Genomic DNA, 22,714 nt, shown 5'->3' on the forward strand with positions numbered 1-22,714 from the left:
TCAAGTCTTTTCTTACTGTTTTATGACATGTTATATCTCTTAGCATTTAGTTTTCAGTCCACTCGTAAGCATTTTTTAGGTTGTAGTGTCTTTTTTCTTTTCAGCATTAACTAAGGACTCTGGTATTTTAAATATGTTAAGCACATGGATGCTTTGAGTGCCTATCAACCGCTTGACTGGAACCTTTGCAAAGGAAGAACATAGCCATCAACTGATCAAAGCATATGCTTTAGAGGGTTCCTTAATTTTGCTAGTACATGCTTGCTTGACCTGGGCTTCGAACTTTCTATTGTTCCAACTTGGCTCTTTGCTCCCACTTGCTCATTCAAATTACTCTGCCAACATGATAATCATTCTTACTTGGCATAGAATAAAAAAATATGAACAGTTTGTAAAATCCGATGAATTATTATTTTTGATATATTATCTTCGAAATTGTTCTTCTTATGTCAAAATTAAAATAATACAAATGATTTAATATCTTATCAGTTACAAGCGCTTGGCACGGGTAAAGAAACAATATTTTGAGATGATGCAAATTTCGAAACTTCCATTGGGTTACCAACATTAAAGGAAAAATCGAGCGATCTCACCGGTAATTGCCCGGTCAGATCGGAACTGGCCAATGGCCGGTTCTGGATGCCGGCCAATCGAAACCGGCCACTGGCTGGTTCTGGTTTCGGCTGGTTTTGGTGACCGACCCGGTATTTTTTAAAAAATTATATAATCCAAAAAATAAGGAATTTTGCTTGTAATACATTTTTTAAAAATGTTTTTCATCATTATGGCAAATATTGGAAATTGTTTTGGCGATTTATACTTATTTTTACATTTTCCCATCTTTAATTCTTTAAAATATATATTTTTTCATTAATTTCAACTTCATTTGAGTGTGCTTTGTTTAATAATTCTTTAAATATATTTTTCATATTTTATTAGGGTTTTTTTTATTTTATTTTTTTTGTATTCATTTTAACATGTTTTTGACTGTTCGGTTAGAACGGTTGAACCAATTGATCTATTGGTTAGGCCGATTGAACTTCTTTTGGGGCCATGTCTGGTTAACTGTTTCGATTCGATTTTTTTTATACTGATTACTCGCTTCATTTAAAACAAGTGTATTAAATTTAGCCATATTGCGCTCTAAATACCGTGTGTGCCTACGAGAGAGAGAGAGAGAGAGAGAGAGAGAGAGAGAGAGAGAGAGAGAGAGAGAGAGGGAGAGAGAGAGAGAGGCTGAGGTTGTTGAGCTATCTTTGCCATTGTTCGTAAAACTGATCGATCTAACTGCTAGCCGCTTGGTTATGTGGCCGGTTCCAATTTTGGGCTGTTTTGATCAACCGGTATTTAAAAAAAGCAATTCAAAACAAATGTATATAAATTCCCAAAAATAAGGAATTTGATTAGTAATGTATTTTTTAATATTCTTTACATTATGGTAAAGATTAAAAAGTATTTTGGTCATTAATACTCACTTTTATATTTTTCCATCTTTTTCAAAAAAATTTAAAAATACCTCTAGGTACAAATCAATTCGTTAAAATTCATTATTTTATTAATTTTCAATTTTATTTGAATGTGTATTGTTTTAATCATTCTTTATATGTTTTTGAAGTTTTTGTAGATATTTTTTTGTTAATGTTTTATTTTTTTCAACACTTTTTTGACCGCCCGGACTTGCCCGGTTAACGAGGTTGAATCGTCTGGTTTACTACTTAGGCCAGTTAAGCCACTTCTGAGCCCATTTCCGATTTGATTTTGCGAACATTGATATCTGCATTGCTACCTTTGAATACATGAAGCTATTCAAGAATACGGTGTTTTAATATTTGGTATAATGTTTTGCCGAAACTAAATTACCCAAATTGTTTTTTCTGGAATTGAGTGTACATGCTGGGACAATGGAGTTCGTGCGCTTACCAAATTCTACATTTCTAACATTGAACTACCATTTGTACACAATGTTTAAAAAAGCCGGATCGGCGTCCTAGTTGGGCATCCAAAAAATCGATCCAAATTGTTGGAATGGCCGGATCAAACACAATCCGGCCTTAAAAAATACCAAAAGATACTAAAAAATAGTTATAAATGATGTTTTTTGGATAGTCATCATTGTCGTTGTCAGAGCTTTTTTTGAACTAATTAGGGTCATCTGCACGAACTTTGGTATGCTATTTTTCTCTATTAAGTGTCATACCGTCAAATGAGGCCATAAGTTTCAATTTCTTTTCTCACTACTTTCGACTATTTCCTTTTGAGCCAATCTCTTGCTCTTTTAGAGCCTTGCACTTGAAGTAGCTCGCACTGTACCTCCTAATGTACTGGATCTATGCCACACATAGCCAGTCCATCTAAGTCTAGTTTCTATCATTTTATTGCTTATTGGGTTGTACCTAAATTCCCTGAAAGTACCCATTTCAGATTCTATCCATTCTTGTCTTGTCATTCATCCATCTCAACATCCTCATCTCAGCTACACTCATTCTATCAGTATGTTGTTTCTTGACCGTCTAATATTCTGTTCCATAAAGTAAAGTTGGTTTCATAGTTATTCTATAGAACTTGTGGTGTAGAAGTACTAATTATGTTAATTTTATCTTCCCCTAATACAAGTTTAATTAATAGGAGCCTTTCATCTACACTTTTGACATTAACTACTTTATATTTTAAATCTTTGTCTATTATTATGTTTATGTCATTTCTATTATTTCCTTTCCTGTGTACCAAAGTGTATACTTATCTATTTCTTTAGTTTTTTTTCCTTTCCACTTAGTTTTCTACAGACAAGCTATGTTTTCCTTCTTCTCACTAGATTCAATAACTCCAACTCTTTCTTGTAAGCGTTCCTACGTTCCATGTGGCCAGGCGAATAATATTTTCTTGAACTAGATTTTTTACCTGCACTCATTCAGAATGTCGTAGATTGCCTATTTTTCACTGCAACTGGGCGGCATTGCGGGTTGTCGCTTTTGGAATGCCTAGTTACCCTTGCTCTTTTCTCACTATACCCAGGTTCTGGAACGCATGCTTTTGAGTGTGTTGAGCTGTTGTAGTCTCAATCACTGCATAGGGTGCTAGCATTCCCTTTCCATCATTCAACCCTTGATTGCTTGACGGCTCATTGTCCATCTTCCTCATAATTGGTGAGCTTTAGGAGTAATGGCTAAGAGTTTGAACTTGCTCCATTATCTTGTACACCAAAGCCTCGAATTCCCGAGTAACTTTTTGCTGCGGATGTGGCGTGTTATCTATGAACACTTCACTATTCTTCGTGAGTTTATCCAAGATAACTCGGAACTCGTAGCAGTGGAACAAATCATGTCCCTTCATTTGGTGGTATTGCCATCATCAGTCCTGACCTTCCTCTTTAAAATGTTTCGGCCTCTTAGGTAAACAGAGTGCAATCGTCTCTTGCTGTATTAGTATGTCAAAGGTGATGGGGAACATATCAGGGGATAGCCTATCCATGGAAATGCTACAAGGCTGTTCCTCTTGTAATGCAACCATGTGTGATGCTTCCATGGTCTCTTTTGTCTTCAGAGTCTTGCTCGATTGACCTCTCTCTTCTTCCTTCACACTGTGAGAAGTAGAAGGTGCCTTGGTAACATTTTGTGAGGTTGCTGGTTTAGCTAGCCCAGGAGTTTGAACTGGGATGTTCACAATGATGCGCCACGAGATCCCTCCATCTCTGGATTATTCATTTACCGATTCATTCATTCCTTGAGTCATTGTGAGAAGTTCTATGACTTGAACCTCTCGTTCCACCGCATAAAAACGTTTGCAGAACAAATGTTCCATTTCCTCCCAAGAATGAACTGAATTTAGAGGTAACCGTGTGTACCATTTGAAAGAGGGCCCAACCAGGGTTTCCACAAACTGTTGAAGGAGCAGTCTGGGATCGGAAGCTGACTCTTGACATGCTGACACAAAGCGTGCCACATGTTGCTGGGGTGAGTCGGTGCCGTCGAAGACAGGCAATCTTCCCTTTTGGTAACCCAGGGGAAAGGGGATTTGATCAATAAAAGGCGGATAAGGCTTCTTATAATGAATATTTTCCTGTGGTTTTGAAGTCTATAAGCCTTGGATACTTCTATTGATCATGGTTCGAATGTCTTCTTGGGTAACCGATTAGGAAATAGATTGAGAAGCTATGTTGGGCTGACCATCAGGGAAGACATGAGGATTTAGAGGTCTTGGAGTTTGGGTCATAGGAGGAGGTGGATGCCTCCTTTGTTCTTCTTTGAAATGGGGGCGAGAGGAGAATTGGCCTCTTGCTGCGAAGATACCTGATAGGTCGAGCTTTTTTGAGCCTATCCAGAATATTGCTCAGAATATCATTGAAGTGAGCCATTGGATTTTCAGGTTCTTCACCCTCTTAGCTTACTACCATCACATCAGCTTGTTCATCAGAACTGAGTGATTCAAAAAGGGGAGTGATCCTGTTTCTCTTAACACCTCGATTTAACAATCCACATAGCAAAGGCTCAGCTTGCTGCAATTGCACTTGAGACTGTCTTGGAGATCGGGTGAGTATTGGCTCTTGACGGCCTTGGGGCTGCATTGCTGGTAAGCGTGGCACTTGAAGGCCTTAGGGCCACTGCCCAATTCGAATGGGCTCGTGATGGCCTTGCGACCATATCTCCCTTAGTTGGTCGTGACAGCCTTGAGGCCGCGAATCAGATGAACTGGGTTCATCTTCTTGCACCTCTATGACACAACAATGAATAATGTCACTCGTCTCAGGCTCTTCCGTGGTTTGCAACGGATAGAATGGGTTTTGCAGTAGATCTTTTAAAGTAGATCTTTCGAAGTGGCACTTTCATCCCTTTCATTTGCTTGATTCACAAACTCCAATAAATTCTCTCCCAGAATTGGAATTGGCTTTGACATTCTGATCGACTGGCTTGTCTTAGAGAGATGAGAGAATCAATTCGGACAAAGTGTGATTCCCTGGGAGGAGGGAGCTTGAAGTTGATTCCTTGGGAGGAGGGACCTCCAATGAGTCAATCCTAATTGATTATAAGTCTTTTTTTGACACTATCTATACTGTTGATGAAGCGACTATGAAAATATAAAACATGGGCTCCATATCTTTTACCTCTGACCCATCTGGTGAATTAAGGGTTTCTAATGTTTATCATGTTCCTTCTCTTACCATGAATTTATTGTCTGTTTGCCAGATTACTCGTTCAAACTGTAATGTTGTTTTTTCTCCATCTTCTTGCTACATACATGATCGACAGTCAGAAAATTGATTGGGACTGGGCGTAAAGTTGAAAATTTATACTACCTGGACTATCTGCATATGCCAACCTCTTATGTCTATGCTGTTTCTAATGTTGATGATAAATCTCTATGGCAACGTCTTGGTCACATCTCTGCTTCGCGTTTACAATCTTTATTTTCCCGCAATGTGCTTGATGTTGTAAGAAATAAATTTTTTACTAATGTCCAACATTGTGCAACTTGCAAAGTCCCTAAATCTCATGCTTTATATTTTTCTCGAAGTACTTATGTTTTACCTTTTATGTTCGATCTTGTTCATAGTGATGTGTGGGGTCCTGCATCTATTCCATCTAAAGGAGGGCCACGTTACTTTGTAACCTTCATTGATGATCATACTCGTTATACATGGGTTTTCTTTATGAATAATTGCATTGAATTTTTTAAAATCTTCACTCAATTTTATTCATGTCTATTTGAAGATATTTTTCAGCACCTTGGTCCTTGAAGCGGAATAAAGAGGAAGCCTCAATATACAGTGAAATTCCTGACACTCTCATAATTGCCCTAGAATGGGTTAGAATCTTTCTAAAGCACTTCAAAAGGCCACCTGTCAGGTTTCATCCCAATCCGACATATTTAAGGCTGTGCAGACACAGAAACAATTTCAGAAAAATCGGCCTCTAATACTCTGAAACGGACCCCGTAACTAGAGCTATATTCTCGGTGCGTCAAACAGTTATGAGACCACCGTCATTGGATCCGGCATGGTCGAAAACCCTTATGGGTCAAGTTTCGGCTTAATCGGGCATTCCAGGACAAAGTTATGGTAAAAGACCAAAAAGGGGTAGGCCGCACGCTATTCCCATGCGGCCTCCCTTACATCAATCTCCATTAAAGGAGGCTGATGTGCACAGTCCCAAACAGCAACTTCAAAGGCCTGTATCTCTCTTGTTCTGAGTCGGATCGCTCTCAAATTTGGTAAGCGTGTTCGTCTCACTAAGACGAGCGTTTTGATATGTGGCACGACCTGTGACGATACCCAAGCAAGGAAAAAAACTAGAGAGAAATTGCCGATCGATGAAGAAAGTTATAGAAAAATCAGCAGCATAATGCCTCGCTCGAGCAACCGAATCACGACGCTTGCATACCCAATTGACGTGAAACCAATTGCATTATGTCCGTAAGGTTCGAGGCTAGCTGTGGTCCGAACCTCGCGTATGATGAATGATTGGATTTCCCACACGGAGGTGTCGAAGCGGCTGTAAATTTCAGCCGTCGGATTTTCAGACTCCAGCAAAAAACACAATACGACAAAATCTTCGTCTGGACACGAAATTGAGCTGCGTTTGTTGCCACGCGATCGTGACGGCATGCTTAGTGTGATTCAATGGAAAAAATCAAAGAAAGCATCAAGGAGTGAGCACACTTTCGATTCGAAGTTTTTAAGATTCATCGAAATTTTGAGTCGCATGATCGTGACCCAAACATGCGATCCATGACTCGAAGTTGGTATCAAATCAATCGTCGAGCCCTACAAGAAAGCAATCATCTTTCAACAAAACAAACGCTGGAGCAACCCCTTAATCATCCATGAAAGATCACACATGTTCTACGGCAGCAGCATGGACTGTTTTGAAATTTAATATATTGTTAGGCAGGGGCAAAACAGTCCATTTGCACCCAATTTTAGAAATTCTTTAAAATTAATTAAATTGTAATTATCATCAATTTAGGTAGTTTGGAGCGTACACCCATGGTTGGGCCCAATTCTATATAAATATAATAAACTTAATTGTAAAAAGACCCTTGGTTCATTCTTGAGATTGATCAATAAAGTTTCAATTCTTGCTTAAGTTCGTGGGTGCGTTTTGGAGAGAGAGAGAGGATAGAGAAAAAAAGGACTGATACCCTCGGTAAAGTAATTTTATCTCTCCTCTTTTCTTTCTCATCTATATCTCTCTTCTCTCTTCTTTTCTCTCATCTCTTTTTCTCTCTTCTTTTCTCTCTCATCTCTATCTCTCTTTCTCTCTCCTCTTTTCTCTCTCATCTTTTTCTATTTTTTTCTCTTCTTTCTTCTTTCTTGTCATTTATATCTCTCTCTCTTTTTCTCTCTTTCCCTCTCCTTCCCTCATCTCTATCACTCTCTCTCTTCATCCTCTGGTTTATCACTTTTCTCTTTCCCTACACTTCTCTCTTTTCTCCATTCACGTATGACGGACCTATTGTTTGGCGCGACGTCTTCTTGCTTATGAGACATGAACAGTGAGTCGGGTCATAGTCTGAGTTGCAGGTCGGGCCTTCGTCAAAATTCTCTTTCCTCTCTTCTGTCACAGCTGATGTAAACTTATCGCTGCCAGTGCTTTTTCTCTCTCCTCTCTTCTGTCACAACTGGCATAAACCTATCGTCGCCTGGGTTTTCTCTCTCTTATCGCTGCTTGTGTTCTCTCTCCTTTTTCTTCCGTCACAGATGACATAAACCAATCGTTGCCTGTGTTATTTCTCTCTCCTTGTTCTTTTGCCACAGACAACGGAAGCCTATCGTCGCCTGTGCTTTCTCTCCTTTTTCTTCTGTCATAGACAGCAGAAACTTATCGTTGCCTGTATTCTCTTTCCCTTCTGTCACAGATGATGGAAGCCTATCGTCGCCTGTGCTTTCTCTCTCTTTTTCCTTCTGTCACAGTCGATGGAAGCCTATCGCCGCTTGTGTTCTTTCTCTCTCCTCTTTCTTCTGTCACAGCTTGCGGAAGCCTATCGCCCCCTGTGTTCTCCCTCTGCTCTTCTTTATCCCACAGACGGCGGAAGCTCATTGCCGTCTGAGTTTCTCTCTCCCCATCTCATTGTCATTTGTGTCTTCCTTCCTCTTCCTTCTCTCTCTTACTTCTTCTCTTTGCTTTTCCCTCTTTTCTTTCTCTTCCTCTTTTTTTTCCCTCTTATCTCCTCTCATGCTCTTCTTCTTCTTTCTCTCTCTCCCTTTCTTTCTATTCGTCTCTTCTTCTTCTTTCATTGATTTCTCTCTCACCTCGCTCTTCCTTTTTCTTTTCCTTATTTATCTTTTCCATCTTCTATTCTCTATCTCTTTCTGTTCTCTTGTCTTTCTTTTACTCTTTCGTTTAATCAAAAGGAGGGTTGAGACTAGCACTCCATGGTAGTCTTGTCATTTAACAGCAACGTCGTTGTATCGATTAGAGTTACTGTGTCCGTTTTACTGTCACGATAGACTAACCATTGTGTCAAGCTAGTCGGTATTGGTACTGTAGTCAAGTAGTAATTCTATTGAGCCGGTATGAGTTATTGAGTCCATTTTAATGCCACGTCAGATCAGTTACCTACTAGTTTAGTCATTATGTCGGTCTCACCACTTGGTCAAATTCTTCTCATCCCAATCTTAATTCTCTCATCCTTCTCTTCTTCTTTTTGAATGTGCACATCTGTGTACGTTCACCTAAAGGCAAGGTGGGGTCCCTTGACCCACTTGTCTTGTAACATTTGCCATGTGTGTGTGATTGCAGAAACATGAGAATACAGGCCAAGGGAGGTGATTTCGAACCAGTTCTACGACTGGGGGGCTTTCTTCGTGATTTAAGAGGGTGCCCATGCGAACCAGCTCGAGTAAGTCTCGAACTTGCCTTAAATTTCTCTTTCATCGGTTGGTACACCTGCCCTTATTTTTGAGCAAGGTTCCCGAGAGAGTGATCTCAAGTCTCGGGTTCTCTTGAAGCCCGAGATAAGTGCCGCCAGATCATCTAGATCAGGACGGCGAGATCGAGACACCTAACCAGCTTGACGACTCCACTAGGGACTTATTACCCCTTAGTCGGATAGTATTTGTTTTATTAGTTTCTCCTTTTATTTTCTTTATTTCATATTTATAGCTTCTGGGTCTATAAACCGTTTATCCAAATCGGGGATTTTCTTATCCCCGCATTTCGCGAGTGTCCCCAGGGAGCAATTTCCTCGAATTTCATTCCCAACATTCCTTTTGAACAAAGACCCAGTGTCTAGTTCCCAGGTCTTAACATGGATTGGTGTGGGGAGGGACTTAAAGGTCCCTAACTCCCTATCTCCTAGCTCTGGTGGAACTTCCACCAAGCCACCCTGCATCGGTAACACACCTACTGCCGCACACATCATGCACCCTGCCATTCTGCAAGTCACTTGTCGGTCGTATTGTCGAGGTATGTTGGAAGGTTGCTCAGTCCCTTGTTGCAAAAGGCAAAGAAGTTGCCATTGCCTCATTGGGTGGCCGCAAGGCTACCCCCCACATTTTTGCACCACCATGAGTCTCTACCCTTAGAGGCTCGGCACATCGAGGCGGAAACCCAAGGGCCTCCACCTCTGGCACACACTATAAGGCTCATGGGTCATCCACTAAAGCCACACCTCGGGGCAACTTTTATGTTACAAACGTTCAGGATCAGGCCTCCCAAGGCCAGGTCTTGCGTACGTTGTGTATTTACAGCCCACCACTCGAGGCTACGCCATCGCTGTGTCAACCGAAGTACACGGAAGACGACCCCCTCGTCCTCCTCCTCAGCACACATTAGCACACCCTGTAAGGGGTAGGCTTCCAACTGTTCTCTTACAAACACCTGCTCGCAGCTCTCGGCCTCCTAAGGCTAGACCACTTGCCCGAGCCCGAGCTGACCCCTAAGCCACTCGTGATCCTTCTTCAAGGGGCGCACAGAGCTCCTTTACAATCGCTTCTTTATCAAGGGGTTGTACCTGTAGAATCTCCTTTATCAAGTGATCTCCCTGATGAAGAAGTATTCTGCTCAGAGCTTGCTCACAATTGGGAAATGTACTTTGACAGAGCTTTCCAATCTGATCAAGGAGGTGCTGGAGTAGTATTTATGTCTCCGAAAGGAGGAGTATTGCCTCTTTCTTTTTCTCCCACCGAAGTCGGTGCCCATAATGAGGCAGAATATTAGGCTCTTATAATTGGATTGGAGATAGCCTTCAATCTAGACTGGGAACATCTCAAGATCTTTGGAGACTTTGAGTTAGTTATTTGTCAGCTCAAAGGAATATATGACGTGAGAAAAGATACTCTCAAACCTTATCACGATACTGCACAATCGTATATAGCCCAGTTTGAGGATGTATCCTTGAGTCACATCCCCAGGAGGCTAAACTCGCAGGCTAATGCACTTGCAAAACTCGGGGCTACAATTCAATTATCCTCATCAGGACCCACGACTGGGTGGCAGAGTGGAGACACATTGAACTGAGAACCGAGGTAAACCTGGATGATGAGAGAAATCTCTTCCCCGAGTGCCCTCCTTATCCATTCATAGTACTTCCATCAGTTAAAGAAGTAATCAAGATTGAACAAGAAATGGCACGGAGTCAAGGAGCTAAGGTTCAAAACCAGGAATCAAAGTTCTTCGACCCAATATGCTCAGACCTCGAGTAGGTAGAAGGTTGGAGAGAGCCCATCACTAGTTTCCTAAAACATGGTAGGCTCCCGAAAGATCTGCCGAGCGCAATAGCGTGTGTCGAATGTCTACTAAGTTTACTCTCCTCGAAGGAGATGCTCTCTTTTGACTGTCATTTGACGATATTCTTCTTAGATGTGTTGACGCGCAAGAGGCAAAAAGGGTGCTAGAAGACGTACACTCAGGCATTTGTGGACTATACCAGTCTAGTTTGAAGCTCTATGAACGGATACACAAATTAGGGTATTATTGGCCTTCGATGACTGCTGATTCTTTAAATTATGCCAAGTGCCAGGTGTGCGAAATACACTCGAGTCTTCTTCACCAGCCTCTAGAACCCCTACACCCTGCAGTGGCATCATGGCCTTTTTCACAATGGGGCATGGACATTGTAGGGCTTATTGACCCTCCTTCAGCAATGGGTCATGTCTTTATTCTAGTTGTAACAGTGGCTAACTTCGTGCGCCATCACATCATATATCAGTTTGAAGTTCCTGACCGGATTATATCGGATAATGGCCCTCAGTTTAGAAGTCATCACATTGATTGCTTAGTTAACCAGTTCGGTTTCGAGTGGAGGTACTCAACTAACGGATTAACTGAAGCGTTCAATAAAACCCTGTGCAACATTTTAAGGAAATAAGTATCAAAGACAAAGAAGAACTGACATGAGAAACTCCTTGAAGCCTTGCTATCGCACTACCACACGAAATGCCATCGATTCCACTCCTTATTCCCTAGTATATGGGGGCGAAGCATTTTTACCTCTTGAAATTCAAATCCCTTCGCTGCGTGTCGCTATACATCAAGGACTAACCGAAGATGAGAGAGTCAAACTTCGATATCAAGAATTGGATGCACTCGATGAAAGAGGTTAGAGGCTCACCAGAACCTCGAACTCAACCAGGGAAGAATGAAAAGGGCCTTTGACAGGTCAGTCAAAGTCTGCTCATTCACCTGTGGGGATCTGGTTCTAGTGGTCAAGAGGCCAATTGTTATGCATGGGTGGCGCAAAAGGAAGTTTTAGCCCAAGTGGGAACGTCCCTTTATATTCAAAAGGGTTCGCCAAATAGAGCTTACATACTTGCACATCCTAATGGAGAGGAGGCAATGTCCCCTATTAATGGGCGATACCTAAAGAAATACTACCCATAATGCATATTAAAAAAAGTCTTGATGCGCAACATCAAAGAGTTAAAAAAAAAAAGACAGTAAAAATAAGCAAGAAAGTTCAAACGAGGTTTAATTCTTTTTATTCCATTACAAGGAGTTACAAGCCAAAAAGCCCATTATTAGGGAGGTTACAAATCTCTTGCACCTGAGGATAAGAGGACGATTACAAACCAAAATCCACATCACTCTTGCATCTGAGGATAAGAGGATGATTGCAGGCCAAATGGAAACGCCCTCATTATGAAGAAGACGCAAAACCACTTGCAAGTCAGCTTCAATTCATCTGCCAGGTGTTCTCAAAGAGGATGGTTACAGGCTAAAAGAAGAAGCCAACCATTTTCGAGTCAGCTTCAATTCATCTGACGAGTATATCAGACATACAAAGCAGACTTCTCTGGCAAGGAATTGGCCTATGATGGAGAGCATACCCTATTCACATTGGATACCCTTCCACAGAACAACATGGACTTCATTGTTGTGCTAGAGGACATGGCTTCCAACAGGCATCATAAGCCAGGCCTTACCATGGGTTCCCGACCTTCGTTGACCCCAATCATCGCCAAGCACGATCACAGCAGAACACGATTCACCGCCGTCCATTAGAGGATCGAGCAGGTAATAGTCGCACACGACTAAAGCCAGACGCATTATGTTACTAGCCACGAGCGACAAAGGCATGGATTATCGTCACATGAGACCAGCGCTGCTATGTCTAGCGCTAGTTGTGTCTCCAAAGGCCCAACGCCGGGTGTATCTTCAAGAGGTCCAATGCAGGTTGTGCACTCAATGCTTAGCTCCGGTTGTGTTTGCTAACGTTTAACGCCGACTGCGTTGTCAAAGGACAATTGCCGCTCGGGTTCAATTCTCCCACATGTGCTACAGATTCTACACGTGTCACCTCGAGCCCTGTTATGCTGCCTGACAACTGCCGCCATGTCCTGGCCTGACACACATCCTTACACGTGTGGATTTCGGGTTGTTCACCTTTCTAGTGACGTCCGTTCATCTTCCCTGTAACCGTCATCACTAGCGACGGTCCGTCTCCTCATGACTCTTCGGGTCCTCACCGAAACTCCCTTCCACTGCCAAAAATCCTCTACAACCTTTCTCCAACCCAATTGGAAACCTTCACCTCTTTTGCGCACCTGCCGAAAAACTGCAAAACATCAGCGAAAGACCCTGGGCAGCCCTCTGCTGCACCTTCTTTCCTTCTCGTGAACCCTTAAAACCACAGTCGGAGTTCCCTGTTTCCCCGGTGAGCTGCTTCTTCCTACTGTAAACTCTTACAACTCCGCAAAACACGGTCTTCCCTATTGACGATCTTTTTCTTAGCTGGAACCTGTCCTTGCTTGCTGGCAAACTTCTGTTAATCTTGTTGGAATCCCCCGTGTGCTCACCGAAGCTCTCACCGAAAAACCTCACCCTCATTGTTAAAAGCAATTTTTACCTTAAGTCTTTTTATCTTTCGTGAAATAGTGAAAATGGGGGTTGCCCCCTTTATATAGCCGAAGCTTCCCTAAAGAGTCCCCCACAATTCAGGAATACCAGTCACGTCCTTGAAGGTCAAACGACAGTGGGCTGGATTGAGTCGAGCTCTGACCCGAGGTTCGAATACAATCTACCTCCGACCATGAAAACTCAAGACCAAGATAGGGTTGGGCTTGGGCTAGAGGCTTGAACTCTAGCCAGCACCCAGCGCCGGTTGTGTTCTCAACCACTCAGCGTCGGTTGTGTTCTCAACCACTTAGCGCTGACTGTGGTTTCAACTACCCAATGCTGACTGTGTATTCAACTACCCAATGTCGGTTGTGTTTTCAACTACCCAGTCTCGACTGAGTGTTCAAAAAGTAATGATGGTTGTCCTCAGCACCAACTGCGTTCTTAACTACCCAGCGCCAGCTGAGTGTTTAAGAAGTACCGTTGGCCGACCTCAGTGCTGGCTGCAAAGTAATGTTGGCCTACCTCAGCGCCGGCTGTGTTTTGAAACCGGCTGCGTTTTGAAATATTTAGTGTCGGTTGAGTGTTCAAGAAATATGTTGGCAGTACCCAACGCCGACTGTGTTCTTAAGGGTTCACTTCCTTGCATGTTCATTGCCACACGCTCCATGCTAAAGCCGTGCGTGTCTTACTATTGTTATCCCCAGTGGCGTTGTACCCTGACCGTGACCTATTATCCCCAGTAAAGTGGTACCTAAGTCATGACTTCTCATCCCTAGTAGGAGTTATACTCGTGTTGTAGTCCCTTATCCCCAAAGGAGTCAGGGTCATTCTTATCACTGCAACCCCCTGTGGGTCTGTTTCACACCTAGCTGTCCTATCCTCACGGAGTTGAGTCATCTTCAATTAATTTGTTCTCTATTTAGTACCATTTTTTACCTTCAAGGGAGCCATACTTGTCCCTTAATCCCCAATGAAGTCGGCCTTCCCATTTGAACCCCGTGCTGGTCTTGACCATTTTATCCCCAGGCAGTCAGATTACTGTCTACAAGACGTATCCCCCATGAAACTTCATTTACATGGCGACCCACAACCATGGTCCACGCTGCATGACCTTAAACTGCACAGCCTTTGTCTAGGTGCACGACCTCAAACTACATGGTCCAAACTATATGACCTTAACTATAGAGGAGGTTTAGTTGCACGACCTTAAACTGCATGGTCTTAGCTGCAAGACTTTAAACTACACAACCCCAGTTCAAACTATATGACCTTAAACCATAGTCTACGTCCTAGCTGAATGACATTAAAAGGCTTAACACCACGATCCAAACTATATGACCTTAAACAATAATCTACGTCCTAGTTGCATGACGTTAAAAGGCTCAACACCATGGTCCAAACTATATGAGCTTAAACTATAATGGAGGTCTAGTTGTACGACCTTAAAAATGCATGGTCCAAGCTACATGACTCTAAACTGCATAACCACGGTCCAAGCTATATGACCTTAAACCATAGTGCACGTCATGGCCGCATGACATTAAACTGCTTAGCACAGGTCCAGGAGGTATGACCTTAAACTCGCCCCCACAACGTGCGCACACCCCCTTTACGGCATCTTCACGCACATCTTCCATAACTGACCCATTCGTGTGTGCGCACCACCTTCGTTACCTCCCTAGTAAGCCTATTTACTTCATCACCTTTCATTATTCCCTTGTGAGTCTTACCTATGCTCATAAAACGACGAATCATCTCGCCATCCATACTCGTCGTCAGCTAGTGGGTCACCACTTTTCCACCTTCCATTCATACATCATCCACCTTTCATAGGTAGCTTCGCACCATCTCCCCAAAAGTGAGTTAAAACCACCACCATATTCACTCCGTGGCCTCCACAAAACTGCCATTCATCACCACCTTGGTCCAGCTGTATGACTTTAAACTGTAGTGCACGTCCTGGCCGCATGACGTTAAAAGGCTTTGCACAGGTCCCGAAGGCATGACCCTAAACACGCCTTCACAAAAAAATAAAAATAAAATAACGGGCATGGTGTATACTTGGACAAGGGAATGTCATGAGTAAAAATGACAGACGAGCATGGTCACGAAACCATGAGCAAAAGAGCTCCGTGAAAATATATACTCGGGCATGGTAAAAACCCCAAAAGGGCACCATGAGTAAAAATGGAAAAATAAGGGTGGACATGGCCGAGGTCATATGTAAAAGAGCCCCAAATAAAAGAAGGTGAAAATCGTCTCTACGGCACCGGTTCCTAAGTGCAAGTGAAAACCCGCAAAGGGCGTTATGACCAATAAACAGGTTGATGCATCGCTCACCTCAATAGGTGGCTTCAACCCACACTCAAAGAGAAAAATCCATGGTGTCACAATACCAGGACTAAAAAATACGAGCTTCAAGGAAAAGATTACGACAGCCTGAGTCCACTTACAAAAGGACTCGATGAGCAGAAGATTCGCCAAGAAAGCAAGACAAGTCTCATGACGAAGAGCATCATTCTCAGGAGGCCACAAAACGCACTCTAAGATGCCGGAGACGCCTTAAGAAGGCTAAGTCAACCATGACTTTGGCCTTGTTACGCGAAACTGCCAATAGTAGGTAGGGTTTATACCCAAAGCCGGTCACCTCGATAAACTGAGGTACCCTGCCCGTCAAGGAATATTTGGTGCCCAACGCAGATGAACGTCTACAAAAGGCCCTTCTGCAAACCATCCAGAACAAACAAACAAGTAAGTCATTCTGATAAACCAAAGATGCCCCAAGAAAGCTAAGTCTGCCATGACTTTGGATCTGTTACGCGAAACTGCTAATAGTGGGTAGGGGTTATACCCAAAGCCGATTACCTCGATAAACTGAGGTACCTTGCCCGCCAATGAATGTCTGGTGCACAACGCAGACGAATGCCGACCAAAGGCTCTTTTGCTGTCTATCCAAAACAAAGAAACCCAGACCAAATGGGAAAAATTCCCTTCAACACGGCACTCGACTGTCGGATGGGCTTGATTCTGACTAATAAGGTCCATACAAAATCCTCAACTTCAGAATCACAATTAGTCCCTTGAGGGTGAGGACTTCGACATGATCCCTTAAAAATGTCTTTTCTCCACCTAAAGTCTCGACGGATGGACCTGTACATTGCATCCAAACGTCTGAGCATCCTAGTTGCAGCATTGCGTGAATCTCCTCGGTGTTCACGTAGTCTTGTAGCTAGGAAGAACAAAGTAATAAATCCTAAGGAAATTTTTCGAATGTTGTCCGTCTCGCTTCTCTCGAAGCACAACATTCGGTGCGGCAAGCTGTTTGAAGACATTTTTCAGCACCTTGGTCCGTGACGTGGAATAAAGGGGAAGCAAGTCAATAAAGCCTTAACATACAGTGAAATTCCTGACAGTCTCAGAATTGCCTCAGAATGGGTTAAAATATTTTTAAAGCACTTCAAAAGGACATCTGTCAGGCTTCGTCGCAATACGAGGTATCTAAGGCCCTGTAGACAAAGAAACAATTTTGGAAAAATAGGCCTTTAGAACCCTGAAATGGACCTCGTAACTAGAGCTATATTCTCAGTTTGTCAAACACTTGTGAGACCACCGCCATTGGATCCGACTTTGTCGAAAACCCCTATAGGTCAAGTTTCGGCTTAATAGGGCATTTCAGAACAAAGTTATAGGTAAAAGACCAAAAAGGGTTGGGCCGACGCTATTCTCGTGCGGCATCCCTACACCAATCTCCATTAAAGGAGGCTGATGTGCATAGTCACGAGCAGCAAATTCAAAGGCCCGTATCTCATTCTTTTTAAGTCGGATCGTTCTCAAATTTGGTGAGTGGGTTCGTCTCATCAAGACGAGCGTTTTGATATGTGGCACGACCGTGAGGATACCCAAGCAGGGAGAAAAATTAAAGAGAAGTTGCCGATCCATGAAGAAAGTTATAGAAAAATCAGCAGCAGCATGCCTCGCTCGAGCAACTGAATCACGACGTTCGCATACCCGATCGACGTGAAACCAATTGCATTATGTGCGTAAGATTCGAGGCTATCTCTGGTTCGAACCCCACGTACGATGAACGGTTGGATTTCACACACGAAAGCATCGAAACTGCTATAAATTCCAACCGCTGGATTTTCAGATTCCGGCAAAAAACTCAAGATGACAAAATCTTCGTTCGGACATGAAATCGAGTTGTATTTGTTGCCATGCAATCGTGACGACATGCTTAGTGTGATTCATTGAAGAAATCAAAGAAAAACATCAAGGAAAGATCATACTATCAATTCGAAGTTTTCAAGATTCATCCAAATTTCGAGTCGCATGATCGTGACCCATAAATGCGATCTATGGCTCGAAGTTGGTATCAAATCGATCGCCATGCCGAGCCCTACAAGAAAGTAATCATCTTTCGACTAAACGAATGCCGGAGCAACCCCAAATTATCCATGGAAGATCACGCAAGTTCTGGAGCAGCAGTAGGGACTGTTTTGGAATTTCATAGATTGTTATGCAGGGGCAAAATAGTCATTTTGCACCCAATTTTAGAATTTCTTTTAAATCAATTAAATTGTAATTGTCATCAATTTAGGTAGTTTTTGGGTGTACACCCATGTTTGGGCTTAATTCTATGTAAACATGCTAAACTTAATTGTAAAAAGACCCTTTGTTCATTTTTGAGATTAATCAATAAAGTTTTAATTCTTGCTTAAGTTCATGGGTGCGTTTTGGAGAGAGATAAGAGAGAGAAAAAAAGGGTCAGTACCCCTCGATAAGGTACCTTTCTCTCTCCTATTTTCTTGATCATCTCTATCTCTCTTTCTCTCTCTTCTTTTCTCTCATCTCTTTTTCTCTGTCTTCTTTTATCTCATCTCTATCTCTTTCTCTGTCTTCTTTTCTCTCATCTCTTTTTCTCTGTCTTCTTTTCTCTCATCTCTATCTCTCTTTCTCTCTCCTATTTTCTCTCTCGTCTTTAGCTCTTTCTTTATCTTCTTTCTTTTCTCTTGTCGTCTCTATCTCTCTCTCTTTTCTCTATATCTCTCTTTCCCTCTCCTTCCCTCATTTTTATCACTCTCTCTCTTCATCCTCTGGTTTATCACTTTTCTCTTTCCCTGTACTTCTATTTTCTCTATTCATGTATGGCGGACCTATCGTCTGGTGCGACATCTTCTTGCTTTTGAGACATGAACAGTGTCGGGCCATAGCTTGAGTGGCAGGTCGGACCTCTGTCAAAATTCCCTTTCCTCTCTTCTGTCACAGCTGACGTAAACCTATCGCCGCTTGTGCTTCTTCTTTCTCCTCTCCGTTTTCACAGCCGGCGTAAACCTATCATCGCCTGTGTTTCTTCTCTCTTTCTTCTCTTCTATCACAGTCGGTGGAAGCATATTGTTGCCTGTGTTCTCTTTCCTTTTTCTTCCGTCACAGACGGCGGAAACTAATCGTCGCTTGTGCTCTTTTTCTCTCCTTTTCTTCTGCCACAGACGGCAGAAGCCTATCGTCGTCTGTGCTTTGTCTCCTTTTCTTCCGTCACAGACGGCGGCAGCCTACATTGCCTGTTTTCTCTCCTTTCTGTCACAGACAACGGAAGCCTATCGCCGCATGTGCTTTTTCTCTCTTTTTCCTTCTATCACAATTGGCGGAAGCCTATCGTCGCCTGTGTTCTTTCTCTCTCCTCTTTCTTCTGTCACAGCTTGCGGAAGCCTATCGCTGCCTGTCTTCTCCCTCTGCTCTTCTTTATCCTACAGAAGGTGGAAGCTCATCGCCGTCTGAGTTTCTCTCTCCTCATCTCCTTGCCGTTTGTATCTTCCTTCCTCTTCCTTCTGTCTCTTACTTGTTCTCTTTGCTTTTCCCTCACTTCTTTCTCTTCCTCTTTCTTTTACCTCTATCTCCTCTCATGCTCTTCTTCTTCTATCTCTCTCTCCCTTTCTTTCTATTCTTCTCTTCTTCTTCTTTCACTGATTTCTCTCTCACCTCGCTCTTCCTTTTCTTTTCCTTTCTTATTTATCTTCTCCATCTTCTCTTCTCTCTCTCTTTCTGTTCTCTTTTCTTTCTTTTACTCTTTCGTTTGATCAAAAGGGGGGTTGAGACTAGCACTATATGGTAGTCATGTCGTCTAACAATAACGCCGTTGTGTCGGTCAGAGTTATTGTGCTCGCTTTATTATCACGACAGACTAACCATTGTGTCAAGCTAGTCGAGCCCATTTTAATGCCACATCGGGTCAATTACCTACTAGTTTAGTCACTGTGTCAGTTTCACCGCCTGGTTAAATTTTTCTCATCCTAATCTTAATTCTTTCATCCTTCTCTTCTTCTTTTTGAATGTGCACATCTGTGTATGTTCACCCAAATGGAAGGTGGAGTCCCTTGACCCACTTGTCTTGTAACATTTGCCATGTGTGTGTGATTGCAGAAACATGAGACTAGAGACCAAGGGAGGCGATTCCGAACCAGTTCTATGACTGGGGGGCTTTCTTTGTGATCTAAGAGGGTACCCATGTGAGCCAGCTCGAGTAAGTCTTGAATTCACCTTAAATTCCTCTCTCATCGGTTGGTACACCTGCCTTTGTTTTTGAGCAAAGTTCTCGAGAGAACGATCTCAAGTCTCGGGTTCCCTTGAAACCCGAGATGCGTGCCGCCAGATCATTCAGATCTGGAGGGTGAGATCGAGGCACCTAACCAATGTCGAAAGCTAATTTTCCACTAAAATTAAAGCCCTACGCTTAGATTTTTTGGGGTACTATGTCAGTGGGTTGCTTCAACAATTTTTGGCTAAACATAACATTCAACACCACAAAACCTATCCTTATACAACAAAACAAAATGGTTTTGCTGAATGTAAAAATAGTCATATCTTAAAAACTACAAGATCCCTTCTTTTTTCTACATGTGTCCCAAAAGAATTTTGGGCAGAAGCTATTCGTACGTCAATCTTTCTCATCAACATCATGCCATCCTCCATTTTATCAGGTGAAACACCTTTTCAAATATTATTTACTCAATCACGCGATTATTCCCTCTGTGTATTTGGCTGCACTTGTTTTGTTTTGTTACCCCCAACCAAGAGAGATAAGCTATCTACAAAGACGGTCAAATATTGTTTTATCGGTTACCTTAATCATCAAAAAGGATATAAGTGTTATGACCCTGTGATCAAAAGATTTTGGATATCCCTTCATGTGGTGTTTTTTGAGTACATTCCATTCTTTGACAATAACAATAATCCCTCACTCTCTTACCTTTCTTTTTTGGTCCCTTTATCTGATTCTGTTCTTAATTCATCTGGTCACTTCACTCGTGTTCCTCCTTCTGATGTTTAGGAAGGCCCTCCACCATATCATGCTAATAGTCTTGATCAAAACCTGGCACCTACTGATCCTCTACCGCTCCCTGCTCTTAGACGGAGCACCCGGGTATCTGTACGGCCTCCCCGACTTGTTGATTATGAAACCTTCTTATCTCAGCACCAAGCATTCCTTGTTTTTGATAATTTTTTTTCCGCAGACTTATAAAGAAGCTGAAAATCAACCTGAGTGGCAACAAGCAATGATTGATGAGTTGAATGCTCTCGATCGTATGCATGCTTGGGATTTGACACATCTCTCGAAAGAAAAACTGATGTAGGTTATCGATGGATATATAAAATATAAAACCAAGGCAGATATCAGTCTAGAACGATACAAGGCCTTCCTAGTGGCAAAAGGTTACAATCAGCAATATGACATCGACTTTGCATAAACTTTTGCTCCCGTCGCTCATTTATGACTACAGTTCGTACACTAATCTCAGTAGCTTCTGTTCAGCAATGACATATGTATCAATTAGACGTCAAAAATGCTTTTTTCAATGGTGATCTTGATGCGGAAGTATATATGAAGTTACTTCATGGCGTTGTGGATTCACAAAGACGCGTGCGTAAACTTTGATGGGCCTTATATCGACTCAAACAAGCACCCGTATTTGGTTTGAGAAATTTCGTAATGAATTTCTTTCGGTTGGATTTTGACAAAGTCATCATGACCCAGCGCTTTTTGTATCAGAGACTTCTGAAGGAAGGGTTTTTGTTACTATATGTGGATGATTTGATTATCTCTGGTAATGATATGGGCACAATTCATAAAATTAAACAGAAGCTAAGTAGCACATTGAAATTAAAGATTTGGGTTTCTTGTTGTATTTTCTTAGATTAGAAGTTGTCTATTCTCCTTGTAGCTATCTGTTGTCACAGCTAAAATATGTTTCAGAGATTGTATCTTAAGCTCGACTCTGTAATGATACAAAGAAAGTTGATGCCCCTCTTGAAGTAAATGTCAAATTTCTGGCTACAGATGGAGAAGCTCTTCCTGACCCAACCTTTTATAGGCAACTGGTTGGGAAACTGATATACCTGACCATTTCATGCCCTGTTATTGCTTATACAGTATATATGGCTAGTCAGGTTTTGAGTGCCCTACATTTTGTACATCTCGCTGCTGTTTTGCGCATCATTTGTTATATCAGGGATACCCATACCAAACCTTGTTCTTCTCCTCTTCTACCTGTTTTGAGCTCCGGGCATATACAGATTACGATTTTGCAGGAAATCCGACTAATCGCAAATCTACCACAGGATTCTGCATTTTTTTCAGTGATTCTCTTATCTCTTGAAAAAACAAGAAACAAAAACGCATTGCTTAATCAACTACGGAAGCTGAATACCGGGCTATGGCACAAACCACCACCGAGATTGTTTGGCTACGTTGGCTGCTTGCAGACATGGGTGTCACTATTTCAACTTATACTCCACTTTATTGTGACAACAAGAGTGCCATTTATATTTCTAAAAATCCAAAATTCCTCGAGCACACGAAACATATTGAAGTTGATTGCCACTATGTCCGACAAGAATATCTCGCTGGCACAATTTCCTTACCATATGTGGCCACCACAACACAACTCGCCGATTTATTCGTTAAGTCTCATCTCCCGCATTCTTTCTCACAGTTTGTTTCCAAACTCTCCATGATTCCTTTCAAATCATCTCGAGTTTGAAGGGGAGTGTGAACAGATCAGATATGACAACTACAATAGATACGGCAACTGGATATTGAGATTTGTCAGTGTCTAATTGTATGATATACCTGTATATATACTGTATCTTATAGTTTTAGTAAGTATTGGTTGTACCCTCTCTATAAATACACAATTGTATTGAAATTTGATTAATCAATAGAAATACAGTAAAAGGTTTTCTCTCACAAGATAAACCAAGTTTTAAAAGACGGAACGATGACCCTAATTATCCATGTGAAAACTTGGGTCGGATCAGTGGGTCAGCGTTCTAGATCCGAGAATTGGCCGGATCAGCTGGATTCGGTTAAAAAAATTCAAACAATTACAACTTCTTTTAAAAATCGAGATTTTTTGGTTTTTTTTTTTTTTTGAATAGTATTCCAT

The sequence above is a fragment of the Amborella trichopoda genome, chromosome 4, assembly GCF_054954075.1.
Source record: "Amborella trichopoda isolate Santa Cruz 75 chromosome 4, AtrichopodaSantaCruz75HAP2 v2.0, whole genome shotgun sequence".
In the NCBI taxonomy this organism is placed as follows: Eukaryota; Viridiplantae; Streptophyta; class Magnoliopsida; order Amborellales; family Amborellaceae; genus Amborella; species Amborella trichopoda.